Raw genomic sequence first — 14,822 nt, 5'->3', positions numbered from 1 at the left:
ATTTTCAAGGGACCATGGAACTGCTACTCAACTATTACCGTATTTTTCGCCCTATAGGACGCACTTTTTCCCCTCCAAAAATGAAGGGGAAATGTGTGTGCGTCCTATGGAGCGAATGCAGGCTTTCGCTGAAACCTGGAGAGCGAGAGGCGTCGGTGCGCACCGACACCTCTCGCTCTCCAGGCTCCAGGAAGCTATCCGCAAGCCTTGTGTGCCCGGGGGAACTCCCCCCGGGCGCGCAAGGCTTGCGGGCGGCAGCCTGCAGCGCGGAGCAAGGGGCGACCTCCGGAGGACGCCCCGTGCTTCACGCAAGTGTCCGCAAGCCTTGCGCGCCCGGGGGAACGCCCTTTGGAGGACGCCCCGTGCTTCGCGCAGGTGTCTGGAGCCTGCCTCCCGGCGGGCGAGGCACCCTGAAGCAGAGCGCCCCGCGCGCCGGACAGACATCCGCAGCGTGGGGAGCCCTGCAGGAGTTCCCTGCAGGGCTCCCCACGCTGCGGATAGCAGCCTACCGCCCGGCGCGCGAGGCGCCCTAAAGCAGGGCGCCCCGTGCGCCGGACAGACATCAGCCAGCCCCACAAGCTCATGGGACAGCGGGGAGGTGCAGCGCCGCCATCCCACTGTTCCCCGACCTGGTTTTGGGGAGGAAATAAACAAAAAAAATATATTCCTTTATTCCCCCCCCCAAAAAAAGTAGGTGCGTCCTATGGGACGGAGCATCCTATGGGACGAAAAATACGGTAAGTCACAGCTAATATTACTGAGGAAGAACCCCTTCCCAAACCGAACCTTGGGTTCTAGCATGCAACCCTAAGTGATTTAGCTGCTGTACCAAAAGGTAACTCCAGCGTTTATCAGGAAACAATTGCAAGATTATCTCTAAGGATGAGCCTGAGACCAGAGATGGCAGGAAACAGTTGGACCAAGAGGAAATCCCCTGTATTAACAATAAAATAATAAAACTAAATAATTGAATATGATGTCATTTTAGATAGGCCACCTAATCATAAAGCTAGTACAGTGGTACCTCGGGTTAAGAACTTAATTCATTCTGGAGGTCTGTTCTTAACCTGAAACTGTTCTTAACCTGAAACACCACTTTAGCTAACGGGGTCCCCTGCTGCCGCTGCTGCACAATTTCTGTTCTCATCCTGAAGCAAAGTTCTTAACCCGAGGTAATATTTCAGGGTTAGTGGAATCTGTAACCTGAAGCATATGTAACCTGAGGTACCACTGTACAGTCGTACCTTGGTTGTTGAACACCCTGGAACCCGGACGTTTTGGCTCCCGAATGCTGCAAACCCAAAAGTGATTGTCTCAGTTTGCGAATGTTCTTTTGTAGCCCGAACATCCAACAGGCTTCTGCGGTTTCCTACAGCTAATCAGAAGCTGCAATTTGGAAGTCCAATGGACTTCGGGAACAGATTCCGTTCAACTTCCAAGGTACGACTGTACTGCTGAAGGTAACTCCTTAATTTGGATTTTCTAATTGGTTCTTACCTCTATAGGTGACAACCATGCCTGGTTGAAAATATCTTGAAGTACATGCCACATAAACCTAATGCTTACAATTGCCCTAAGAGTACGGGGGGGGGGGCTGTACTATTTACAAAGAAGACTGGAAATAAGAAGACTTTATTTCTTTTCTTTTCTTTAAAAAAACAACCTACTACAATAGCAAAAAATTGAACCTCTCCAGAACAAAGGAAGCAGCAAACAAAACCCAAAAACTCTCCCACGTTGGCGTATTGCTTTTCTGTTCTAGTGCTGCATTTCTGGCCCAATGGTAATGGGATTTTGTTTACTAGAGTCTTAATCTAACATTCTTCATCTGGTGCACCAGAGGCTTGCCACAAATATGAACAGAATAGGGTGACCAGATGTAAAAGAAGACAGAGCTCAAGCACCTTTAATAGCTCTGAAGAATTGGGAACTTCAGCTGAAATTCTTCCTTCCACACATTAAAGGTGCAAGAGCTCATTTAACATCCGGCCAGCCTCCCCATGACACCCTGTGAATATATCTACAGGGATTGACAAGATGCCTTTTGGCCTTTCCTTTTCTCTAATTGTGTTGTTCTGTCTGTTACACTGGACCGAAAGCTACAAGTTTCTTTCTGAAGTAAATTCAGGGGATGATTAACTCAATTCCTGACTACTACCCTCCAGCTTCATTACTTCCCGTCCACCTGCTATGGCACACATTGCCACAGTCAACGCACAGACTGAGTCATGTCTCTAGTTTCTGCTTTTATCTCCTGATCTATGGAAAAGCTACTGGGTGCAACCAATAGTAGAGCTTGTAGAGCTGGGCCCATAAGACTGTCTGAAACTCAAATGCCTTCTGCTCACACCACAATGAATTAAAGTGGTTCTTCCCACCCTCCCACTAGATGTGATTCTTTTATTTCCCTTTTCTTGTTGTTGCTTTGCCAGCATTACTATAAGCCTGTCGGCAACAACCTCCCACATGTTTTGATTCTGAAGTCAAACAAATAACCCTACCTACGGCTAAATCTGCCTGCATCAATCTTCTCATAATGTTTCCTATGACACTGGAGGTTTTCTTTCCCCTGGAGCTTGCTGAGGATATCACTCAGAATAATCACATGTACAAACCACCACTTCAGGAAGAGAAGGGAGGGGAAATAACCATGGGATTTTTATATATGATACAAAATGATAAGTGAATACAGGCTGTTTCAGCCTCAGCTGAGGTAGGCAAAGCCAAGCAATTAAAGTCATTTACTTTGAGGGCTTCCAGAAGGAGACAATAAGCCCAAAGAATTCTGCTTCTTCTGGTCTATAAAAAATAGAAACTGACAACTGTGCTTGTTAAGGGTAAAGCACTTATTTTCTAAGCCTCCTGCCCCTTTTTCTAAAGGTGGGGAAACTCAGGAATTCTGTATTTTTTTCACAAAATGACAACTTCCTTGCTATTTAGTGTCTCCATAAACCAGTTAGCTCTCGCTGCACCATCCACCATCCTATTGTCGTCCTGGCTGTGGACATTGCCTGTTCTGTGAACTGTGGGAAGGCCTTCTCTGCAGTAGTGCCGCGTCCTGCATCTCCGGCGCTGATAATTCATCACCATCTTTTATTCACCCAGGCCTTTGTGCCATCCTCACTCATTAGAGCTGGGTTACCTATATTTATTAATTTGCTGCTGTGCTACTATGGATCTGCAAATTCTTGTTTGAATTTTATTGTTTTATTGGTTGCAATGTTGTTGTTTGATTCTATTGTTTTACTGCGCACTGTAAACCACCCTGTTGTCTTTTGATGAAGGGTTTCCTATAAACAAAACCAATAACAGAAAGCAAACTCAGCTGTTGAGTCACAATGGTTAAGTATGAGAAACAGAGTCACAGAGAAAAAAGAGGGGTGCATCTGCCTTTCTTGTGGAACATCAAGGCTGGAATACACGGCGGGCATTTTTTGGTTGGGGGTGTTCTTAAGTCCCATTTAAATGAAAGACTGGTCCCAAGTTGAATTTAAGAATTGGCATCTCATTGATTTCAAGGGGATTTAACCAGAAGTGATTTTTCTCTGGACAGCATCCTTGCCAGATGGTTAATGAAAAGGGCACAAATGTTGCCAAAACACACAGGAGACAATGGAAAGGCAAAAACAGTGTAGGTTGTCATACATTTTAGTTGTCCCATGCACAGCAACCTCATGTACAAGGTCCAAGTGCTATTGGCCCCGAGGACTGGGAAGAAGGAAGCATCAAGCCATGGGCAGGGACCATGACATCAAGCCATGGGCAGGGACCATGTTCTGTTTAGCAGCTAATTCCCTGTTGGCAATGGCGTTAAACAGCAAAAAAATCCATGCCAGGCTTGCTTAGGGATCCCAAAACTTGGGCACAAGTTGCAGGCATGTTTCAATCTTATCCCCCAAAAAAGGTTCATTTGAGAGTGTGCAAGAGCTCTGGATTTGGCTGTGCTTCCTCTGAAGGGCTGTTAATTCTGGCACATCTCTGCATCAGGATCAACTAAATGATCCAACTACACCCAACGCAGACATGCAGCAAAGTTACCCACCCCCAGGAAAAGCTGAGTGGGAGACATCGAGGCTGAAGCCGTGAATCACTGAGAGATGCAGCAGACAGGCTCCTCAGTGGGCAGGCAATTTCAGCTTGTGTGAGACTTTTATTTGATGATTACGTATGTTTTGGTTGTAGACGTTTTGGTCATTAAATCACTTCAATATGTTTCATGGGAAAGCGATTCATAAATAAATATATTGTCTATTTCTCACTATACAGTAGCAGTTCATTTGTACGCAGTATTGCATATTTGGAGACTTCTACATACCAAGTGTGTGGTACCTAGTACTGTAGACATCTGCACATGTGGGTAGCAGCCCAGATTGGCAACCGCATATCAACAGTGCTCTATGCAAGTTTTAATGTTCTCTATTTCCCAGAGGTGCTGGGATGTGGGGGATGTTTCGTAAGGGAAGGTGTCACACACATCACTCATGAAGATTGGCCTTGAACACTGAGAAATAAGGATGAAGAGAGGAGAGGGGCCTTGTCTGCCCATGTAGTTTCTGGGTGGGAATTGAATGGGCATTTGCTGTCAATTCTCCTGCTGTTTTCCAGCAGCTTGGCACCATTACGCATGACACTTGCCACGCACACAACAACAGTGTCACACATAATGATATACCATCACAGGAAGAGCTCGGCCTGAGAAGCGGGCTGTGATGCCAGCTCTGACAGCTCTCGGCACACTCAGGAGCTGAAGCTTGCCATGGTATTTGCAAAGATCACATCTCTCCCTGGAAATATCACATTGTGACACAAATGCCAATATACACTGGTGCTGACAAAAACAAGCAGAGGAAGAGCAACATCCTCCTTGTCCTTCAGGAAATAATTTGAAATCTGGGATGTTCGTGATCATTCAGTTCACGTCACTCTTACACTTTCAAGAGAGAATATGGAAGACGGGAGGAGGAGGGATGAGAAGGAAATGTCCCTCAACAGTTTCACTGAGATCTTCTGGAACAGAAGAGTCCACATAAAAAAATGTTTTGCACCCTCCAAAAAACCACTCCTGGGGGTCAAGGAACCTTCTGGAACTGCAGAGGGACTGGGGAAACTGGGATATTCAGGTTGGGGGTGAGGTACAGTGTGCAAGTTGAAGTGCCTTTCTGCTCACACAATATGCCTTTGAATCCAAGCAATTATATATTGCTACTGGGAATCCATTAGGACTGAGGCAGATTGACATGTTTTATGAGATTGCCCAGTGGAGGCAAGTTCCTGGGATTTGATGAGAGGGGAAGACATAGAAAAGAACCAAAAGTCATTCTGAGGAGACTAATGAAGGAAGTAAATGTAAAAGGAAGAATGTTTTGATGGATTCCCTAGTAGCTGCTAAAAATGTTTATGCTACACACTGGAAAGTAAATACAACACCAGATTTGAATGAGTGGTTATTTAATGTCTGGCATGTCACACTGAAATGGAAAAACTGACTTATATTCAGCAGGCTAGGGGGAAAGGCAGGGAATGTGTTTTTTCAGGATTTATGGAACATTGGTCAAAGGTTATAATGTATTAGAAAGGGAAATCTGGATAGATTCCTGAGCATTTTTTAAAAAAAGTTTAGTGTTTGTTTTCTGTGGTGTCTTTCTCATCTAAGCAGTTGGGTGGGAGTAGGATCACAACTGATGTTATTTGAAGCACTGAAGTTTGTGTCATATGCTATGTTTATCATGTTATACTGATTTTTTAAAAACTAATATTTAAAAAGGTTGGTGAAGCGAAACCTTCTCTTTACACGAATAATACTGGTTTCCATTAGCAAGCCTTGTCCTCCTAAATAAATAAATAAATAAATTTATACCCCGCCCATCTGGCTGTGTTTCCCCAGCTACTCTGGGCGGCTTCCAACAGAATATTAAAAACATGATAAAAGATCAAACATTAAAAACTCCCCTAAACTTCAGGTGTCTTCTAAAAGTCAGATAGTTGTTTATTTCCTTGACATCTGATGGGAGGATGTTCCACAGGGCCTGGCTCCCTGTAACCTGACTTCTCACAGAGAGGGGACCGCCAGAAAGCCCTCGGAGCAGGACCTCAGTGTTTTAATAGTTCATGTTTTAATAGTTCTAGCTTGAATAATGGTTTCAACCAACAGGCCTGAGCTAGGCATACTAAGCAATGGTAACCTTCCCCATACCTGAATCCATGGCTTTTATAAGGCATTGTCTCTTGAGACAGATGGATGCCAACAATTTATTGTATCTAGGAAATTTGCCTTTCTCCTCAACCTGGGATGTATATTTATCTAGCAAGTGTGACAACAGGTGAAGTCACCAGTGGTAACCAAATTCTCTATCACCACCTCAGATATAATAATTACTTTTGTCTTTCCACCTACAGCAGTTCTGTGAAGACATTTTCTAGGGTAGTAGACCAGAATATAGATCAATTCCACTCCCAATGGCTAGTTCCATATTGAACAGACCTTATTTTAGGGCTTTGTTTTAATCAAAACTATTTTTTGATACATTTGTGAATTATGCCTTTTCTCTTTTTGCCAGGAATTCACAATTTTTCAATATACAGCTTCCTGCACATATAACAAAACTGTCCTTTGTGGGGTCTTCCATACTTGGAATGCCGTCTAATAATCCTTTGCATGACTGATTCTCCAGAAATACTGTATATTGGATTAAAGAGGAAACGACTCCTTTAAAATCTGCAGGCTCAATTCTATTCTAAAGGTCTGTTGAAGTTTTAAAAATGCCACCATGATTGATTTCAGCCCTAAACACTCTCTTGGCATCTTAGTATCAGTACAATCTAAGTCTGTGTTAAATCATGAGGCAGCTACTTTAAATAGAAAGCTTAGTGCTCTTTTGCAAATTGATCAAGCGACAATAAATGTGTTGCTTTTTCACTGCCACTAAGAACGTCTGAACTGATCCAGCTACACAGCATGACCAGGCTTTAAAGCTTTATTAATCCTACTTACATAACTTGCTTACAGAACAGTCAGCTTGCAACAGGTGATAGTTTGAAATGCATCCAACTGATGATGCTCAAAAAGCACTGGGCTTTGAACCTTAGCGGAAAGAAGGTTTTATTTTTAGCCTGGCATTAAACTGCAAAGATCATTCACTGTACCTATCCAAGGCTACATTCACATGGACAAAAGCAAAGAGCTACAGATATTGCTGTAGGGTTATTTAGGGTTATTTGGGAATGACTGGTTTCTGTTTCATTTGTATTCTATGTTCATTCACCACTTTTTCCCCAATGAAAGGGGATTGTGCTTAGTGAAATTAAATGACACTATCCTGGAGGTTTGATTTCTAAAGAAGAAATGATGGTGAACAGAAGAATCCCAGGAATGAATATAGGTAACTTCCTCAGCTGCGATGGGTGGGTGTCTCTCTAACCCTATAACTTTGTAGAGTTTATGCACAGTGCCGTTTCCTGGGCTGACCTCCCATCCATGCATTACACACAGGGGAATACAAGTATAGAGCCCAACATGTGTGTGCTCAGTCCATGCAATCATTGAACGCCTCTCATGCACTACACCAAGGACAGGAAGCCTATGGCCCTCCAAATATTACTGATCAATGGCTACTGCAGTCAAACAACATCTGGACAGCCACAGGTTCCCTATTCCTGTTCTGTGCATTCGAACTGCAATGTTACAGGGCTTCTGTGACAAAACAAGTGGAGATAAGGTGTGTTAAGCATCTGTTAAACAAAAGCTAAAAGCACTTACTGGTGAGAATAATGCCAAAGAGCTTGTTCAAGTAGAGCGGTGAAAGCCTATGGAATACAGTAGCTCTGATACTGATGCAAGTGCAGACTGCATGCGTTTGGGGAAGGCTTTGAACATTGCACATATGATATTGTACCAAGATAACTGAAAGTTCAGGTTTTAAGCATTGGTGGCTTGCAGAGAGCTGTGCATGCACAACTCTTGTGGGGGGGTTGTGTGTGTGTGTGTGTGTGTGTGTGTCTCCCTGAGGGCTTCTGTTCAAAATTATCACTTCACAGAAGAGAATTTGAAATGAAGCTCTGCTGAAGTTAGAGGTGAGACACTTTCCAATGGTGAGAAATAAATCTTCACCCAGTCTCGCAATCACCTGTCTAATGCTGATAATGGCTACAAGCACTTAAAAACCTGAGGTACAGAGTAACTACAGTTAACTCTTAACTTTCTACATGTTGCTCTATGGTAGAGATAAAAAACATTATCACAGAAGAGAAGATGTGGACTGAACATTATAGTTCTGGCAGTCAGTCCTGAGGGGCTACTTTAGTTGCAAACACTGACTTATGCCACTGCAGCTAAAGTTAGCATCCTGAGCACAACAAGTGAGACCGAGCCATGCAATGATTTCTGAATTACCAGGGGAAAGACAGTGTCAGTCCAGAGTCTGTGCCTGTGCGAACGATACAGAACTGTTCCAGCAGTACCTGTGACCTGGGGAAGGGGCTGCTGGCAAACTCATCATGACTTGAGTATGCCTCTTGCATGGCCTAAAGCTCAGCAATTGCATGTTTATGCCAGTTCTGGGATGGTGACAATAACAAATCCCATGAGTTACATTTGTGCAGTGCCTAGCAGGGGTCAGGCTGTCAGTCACTCTCACTGGTAAATTACAGCCTTTGACTTTTCTTAAAATGACAATGAACTGGGACTTGTGTAATGCCTAGCAATACCATTTTTAAAAGAAAGTCTGTTTATGTTTTATCTTAAGGTTACACCCACCTCATTAATAGGTTGTTCTCCAGAACCATCCTCTCAGTTCTTTGATAGCTCCTCGTTTTGTTAATCACATGCTTCCCACAAGCTGTTTCCATAGCCCCTCTGACCTGCCTGATTAAAGATCCTGCACAGCTTCATTCTTAAAGTTTGCTCTGAATGCATCAACATCTGAAGGAAGGCGGACGCAAGTTGCATTTAGCTCATGTTTCCTGGAGCCAATTCTTATGTCGCTGTCGCATCATGAAGACCTCTTAAAATTGCATCTGAACTGTGAAAGCTTATGCCACAGCAAGCTTAGTTGTTGTTGTTGTTTCACATTGTGAGTTACCAATGCAACAGCTGCAATGTGTAGAATGGATGGATTGCCAAGTGGACCACCTTGATCACATGGGCGCATTTCCACACCAACATCGACTTCCATCAAGAATATCTGATCCAACATGGAGGCACAATGAGTCTAGTTCACACTGCAAGATTGCTTTATACCATAGTTAGGAAGCAGTAGCTTTCCAGATGTTGCTGGACTAAAAGCCCCACCATCCCTGACTCTTCCGGCTGGGAGTGATGGGAGTTAAAGAGTCTAACAACATCTGGAGGGACACAGCTGGCTGCACCCGCTTCATATATTACAGCTACCATGCAGAGCTGGCACCACACATGCACTGTTTTGGGCAATTTCCACATGACAAGTATAACCTGCACATCAATCAAAAGTTTCATACCTTCAATGCCCCCCGAATCTTACACTAGGCTTCACCAATCTGTTGCCCTCCATATGCTTTGGACCATAACTGTTCATCAGCCCTACGGGAGTTCTAGATAAAAACTTCTGGTAGTGAAGGCTGACTTACACATACTTTGCAATAGAAGTGCAGTTCCCGATCTAGAACAAAAACATTTCACTGCTGTAAAACTAGAAAATCAGTCACATTCATGTTGTCTCAGTCCTCTGATGTAAAATGTGGGGGAAGGTTTTGAAACACAGAAATCCAATGCCCATCCTGTAGTTTGGGTGTGTATAAATCCATTTATATCAACGGATAAAAAATCCACACACAAAAAAGAACATAATGTGTAACACGGCTTCAAGCGAGGAATCTTTGTGTGTATATTGGAGTCCTACATGCATAAGAAATCGCTAGATTAGGGCAAAACATGTCAAAAACGGTTTATTTGTCTCAGTGTTTCTTTTCCATATGTTACACCACAGGATAGAGTTTGGGTATTATGGCTGGCTATTAATAGCTTAATTAAGGCATCAGCCTCTCATCTAACAGCAATAATTCACAGTGCCTAATTTACAAATGTACACGAATCAAGCCTCTTGACACACTCTTAAAATAAATATCACAGTGTCCATTTGATAGCTGAGAACGTAAGTAATTGAACCGCTAGTCATAAAATGGTTAGAACTAAAAACAGCCCTTGTCTCCAAACTACCAGAATCCCGCTGTAGTCGTTTATATTGCAAACACAGCAGAAGGCTTCCAATGTTGACACAAAGCTGATGGGAGGCTACAAAAAAGGAAAGTATTTTTTCATTTCCAAGAAAGTCTCCTGAAGTGTGCAGAATTTCACAATGTCCATGTAATAGGTGTAAAGCTGTTCCCATTAGCCCAGGGCGGGGGGGGGGGGGGGGGGAGGAGAGCTACTACCAAGACCGTACATTGAGAGTAATGGATTCTGTTAAGTGCTGAGCCGTACTCTCTGTAGCATTACTGTGTGGGTTAGCTTCTCTGCTGTTGCTCAGACAGGAGGGAAACTAGGGGCCAGATCCTGGTTATTCATACACCAGTCTGAATACATGTCAGATCAACATGTAATTCATAGGAGGTCTTCCAGGTCCTGCAGATTCACAGCCTGAATTAATGCAGTTAGCTCTTATTGGAACACCTTTAAGCTGGAACATATGGGTCCTTGCCCCTGCTTTGCCCATTTCTGACCCATGAAACAGCTTTGCACATCAATATTACATTGCATCTGGTGGCTCTTGCCAGTACAACAGGCAGGTTTCCACTTTCCTCCTATGTCCCAAAGCTGTCTTGGATTACCAGCTTTACACCACTGGTTCAACAGTGTATTAAGGCAGTGCATTACACCTGATGCTGAACACATGTACAGCAGGCAGTATGTGGCTCCTAGAACTGATTGGGCTGCAAGTTTCTTCTTACTAACAGCGGTTATTTGGGTGTGTTTTTTAAATGCTTGGATTAACTACTTTTGACTTGAGCAACACATTTACACCTGTGCAGTGCGAGTGTGAAGTCCTAAATGAAGAGGGCAACCTTTTAAATATATTGACTTAGATATCTATGGCATTTATTTTACCATAGAAGCAAATCATGCCACAAAACTCTGTGATAACTAACTGTTTGGCTGTGGTGGGAGTTTTCCTAGCAATTGCCCACTGCATGAGATTCACAGGATGGACTGAATTTGTATACCGATGATGTCCTAGATGCCACCCTTTCCAAATTTACTGCACCCCGGGTGATCTGGACTATAATTCCCATCACTCCCTGACCATTGACAAAGTTGACTGCAGCTGATGGGGAGGGCAATCCACCAACATCTGGAGGGAACCAGGTTAGAGAAGGCTATGTAATGGTGAACTTAGTCATTATCCTGAAATAGTTATTATCCTGCAAAATTAGTTCTATTTAGTCATCATGGCCGATAGCCACTGACTGACTTATCCTCCATGCATTTATCTAATCCCCTTTCAATGTCTTGTATCAATGATATACAACAACAACAACAACAACAACAACAACACAGGACGCATTCACGTGACACACTCCATTAAAGCAAGCTCTGAACAAGAGCTTCTGCTTGTGAAATGGTGGTTCTGCCCCACTCTCCTCACCCCAAAAGTTGCTCTGAACAGCTCTGAAGAACCCCCAGAACAGTGTGTCGGAGGAGGTGAGGGGGGCTGTTCCATCTGGCAAAGTGATCTGCTTGAGCAGACAGAATGTTTGCGATAATGAAATGTTGAATTGAACTATGTGTTTTGTGATGAAGTACTTTCTTTGGCCTGTTCAATTAAAATTCAGGCAAAAAGTGCCAACCTGTTAACCAGCATAATTAACAACCTGAATCTTGACTATAGATTAAAACTAGATGGTAACTGTGGCCTGGGCTTTCTCAGGATTTCAGTGAGTTGTGTCCTTACACTGTAACCTCCACTTTTGTTTTTCATTGTGAGGTGAAAGAAGAAAGGAGGCTGCCAGAGTTATGCCAGGGACTAACTCCCTGGTGAAATGAAGGGAGTCTTGTTACTTTTTAGAGTCAGTTCAGAGAAAAAAATGAGAAATATCCCCCAAAACTGGAAGAGCAGGCAACTACATTTCTCATTATGTGACTGGGTTTTTGCTCCTGCTAATTAATATGAAGTGTGGTGGCCAAAGGCCTTCCAGAGCTAACATGAAACATGGTTCTGGGTCTCCTGAGGTACTATTCTGGGTTGCTGCTTTCAACCTGGGATCTCAGTAAGCTTTAACCTGTATAGTGTGCCTGCCTGGTAACAACAGCCAAAACCCTTCCCTTTTTCTACTGAGTATAAAGGCTCTGCTCCCAAGGCCCCAGAACAATTTGCTGGTAGGCACTTCCTGCTCTGGGTTCCATAGGTGAGAGTAATGGCTGCTAACACACTGAAAGTTCCCTCTTTCAACAAAGCTTATTTGTCCCAGTTGGTATCTATCTGTATTTGATTGGAAATTGTTTTTGTATGTGCAGTCATTTTAATATGTGTTGTTTTAATAGTTCTTATATATGCAACCGTTTTATCTGCTTTTATATATGCAATTGTTTTGTATATGTTTCTATTGTTCCATGAAATCACTTCAATGGAAATGATACATAAATGAAACAAATATTATCAAACTTGTTGACTCATTCTGCCTCAGGAGGTCTTAAGAAGGCACAGACAGTGGCGGAGCTTCATGCTCCGGCACCGGGGGGCAGAGAGTAGGCGGGGGCGTAGTGCGCGTCCTGGGTGGAGCGTGGCGCCCAGGATGGGCGGGGGGGTCCAGGGGCAGTGAGCTCCCCCTGCACTCCTCTTCTTCCGCCAGCGGGCACAGAGCAGTGACCACCAAACATCATGTACGTGAATTAAAAAAGAGAGAGAAGAGCTAGGGGTCGATAATTATTATCATTATTAGAAGTGAAACATAAGGTTCTCAAAGATTACCTCTTGCAACTGGTTCTGTTTACTTTATTCATAAATTATATGGAGTCAAGAGATGTACAATGAGCTAGGAAAGTTGCAGATAACATTCAATTAATTCAGGATGGTGAAATCCCAAAGAAAGTGGAAAAGGGTAGAAAAGTAGCTCTCTAAGCTGGATGACAAATCCACACAACAGCTTAAAACAGACTTTCCCAACCTGGTGCCCTGCAATCAGCCCCAGCTAGCATGAGTTGGCTGTATGGAGCTGTAATCCAAAACATCTGGAGGGCACCAGGTTGGGGAGGGCTGGCCCGTAAGAGTCAACATTAGCAAAGGCAAAGTGATGCAAACGAGAGGAGGTGGAGAGATCTAACGACATATACACTGATGAGGTCTTGAACTACTCAGGAAAAGATTAGTGGATTGTAGAAAATTCAGTGGAAACAAGGACTCAGTATACTGCAAGCATAATAAAGACAAATCCAGTGTTGAGTATAATTAAGGAATGGGTCTAAAAATAACATGCCAAGCATAACGCCCAGAGGTCCACAATTCCACCAATGTTGCCTCGTCCTTTGGCAAGTGTGTCATGACTCAACCTTCTACCAAACCATGGAGCTGGGGAGGGGATGAGGGTCCTCCCCACTGTTGTGCCGTGCTATGGAGGTGCTCAGCCCTGCATAAGAATGGGGAAGATCCCAGGACTCCTCCTTCCCAGTTCCAAGCTGAAGGAGGCGGCTGGAATTTATTACTTTGGCACCGCGAGCCTTGCTGTTGTGGAGCTGTGCTGCGAGAGCCTCATAGGCCCATTGCCAAAAACAAGCCCCACCCCTCCTTTCCAGCTCCAAAGAGGAAAGCTGAGGCTTGTTGCCTGGCAGTGGGCTGATGTGAAGTCCAGTGCCAAAATATACTTCAAGTTTCCTTGAAATCTAAAACCGAACATTATCCCAGGGATATTGTGTTCCTTACTATCACCTATGAATAGGGCATCAGAGACCCTAGGAACATATAAACGACTACCTTTCCCCAAAGTTATTTTTTGGGAGGGGTCCAGCACTATAATATACAGCACCATTGTGAAACCACTTAAGGCTTAAAAAAAAAGCCATCACAGTGAATACTGCCTGCTATAAATATGTTAACAATGGAAATAAAAGAGAGGCATAAAAGGCAGGCTAATGTACTATGGTTCAGGTGTGAAACATCATCTGGAGACAGGAAGGATGGATAGTTAGGTCAAGGGTGCTCACCAGAGGCCCAAATTCTTTTTATTATCATCATCAGTCATCTCTATAGCGTTTTCAGCATGTGAGGTGCTATACAACTATTATTTCATTCACTCTCACACTAATACCATGAGGTAGATCACTGTTATTCCCATTTTAATTATGGGTGAGAAATTAATGGGTCTAAGGTCACCCTTGTCTGCCACATATTCTGTAATAAACGTCCTCTTTCACTGCTCCTTCTCTCTATGATCCTTTCCCTCTATTCTGCCCATGTTCTAGGCTAGCGGAAGGTTCTATGAGAGTGCAATTCTTTCATGGTATCGCTTTTTAGGCAGGATACTGCAAATTTGTTCTCCCACTTATTAAAATGTTGTCTAGCTCAGAAATGGGGGTCTTGTGGCCCTCTATGTGTTGGGGCACTTCAACTCCCACCAGCCCCAGCTGGCATGGCTAATAGTCAAGAGACAATTGGAGTTGTAGTCCAACAACATACAGAGGGCAGGATGCTACCCATTCCTGGTCTACCTCAAGTCTTATGGTGGAAGTGGGGAAAGCCAAGATTTGTGTGTTTTCCCCAGCCCTCTTAATTACATTTGGTGAGGCAAAAGTTGGCCTTGTAACTTCTGAGGCAGTTATGGAATGAGTCATAGATTCAGATGTAAGTTATGTTATCGCT

The 14,822-nt window shown here is 43.6% G+C and overlaps 1 protein-coding gene across 1 annotated transcript in view; it reads right to left on the bottom strand.

The window, feature by feature from the left end:
• Positions 1-14,822, bottom strand: part of JADE2 (jade family PHD finger 2) — a 145,426-nt gene that overhangs the window by 64,647 nt on the left and 65,957 nt on the right. The window lies entirely within an intron of this gene.

This window comes from Podarcis erhardii, assembly GCF_964252035.2.
Source record: "Podarcis erhardii genome assembly, chromosome: 2".
NCBI classification, from domain to species: Eukaryota; Metazoa; Chordata; class Lepidosauria; order Squamata; family Lacertidae; genus Podarcis; species Podarcis erhardii.
Note: the sequence above shows the minus strand (reverse complement) of the source record. Positions and strands in the feature narration are given on the sequence as shown.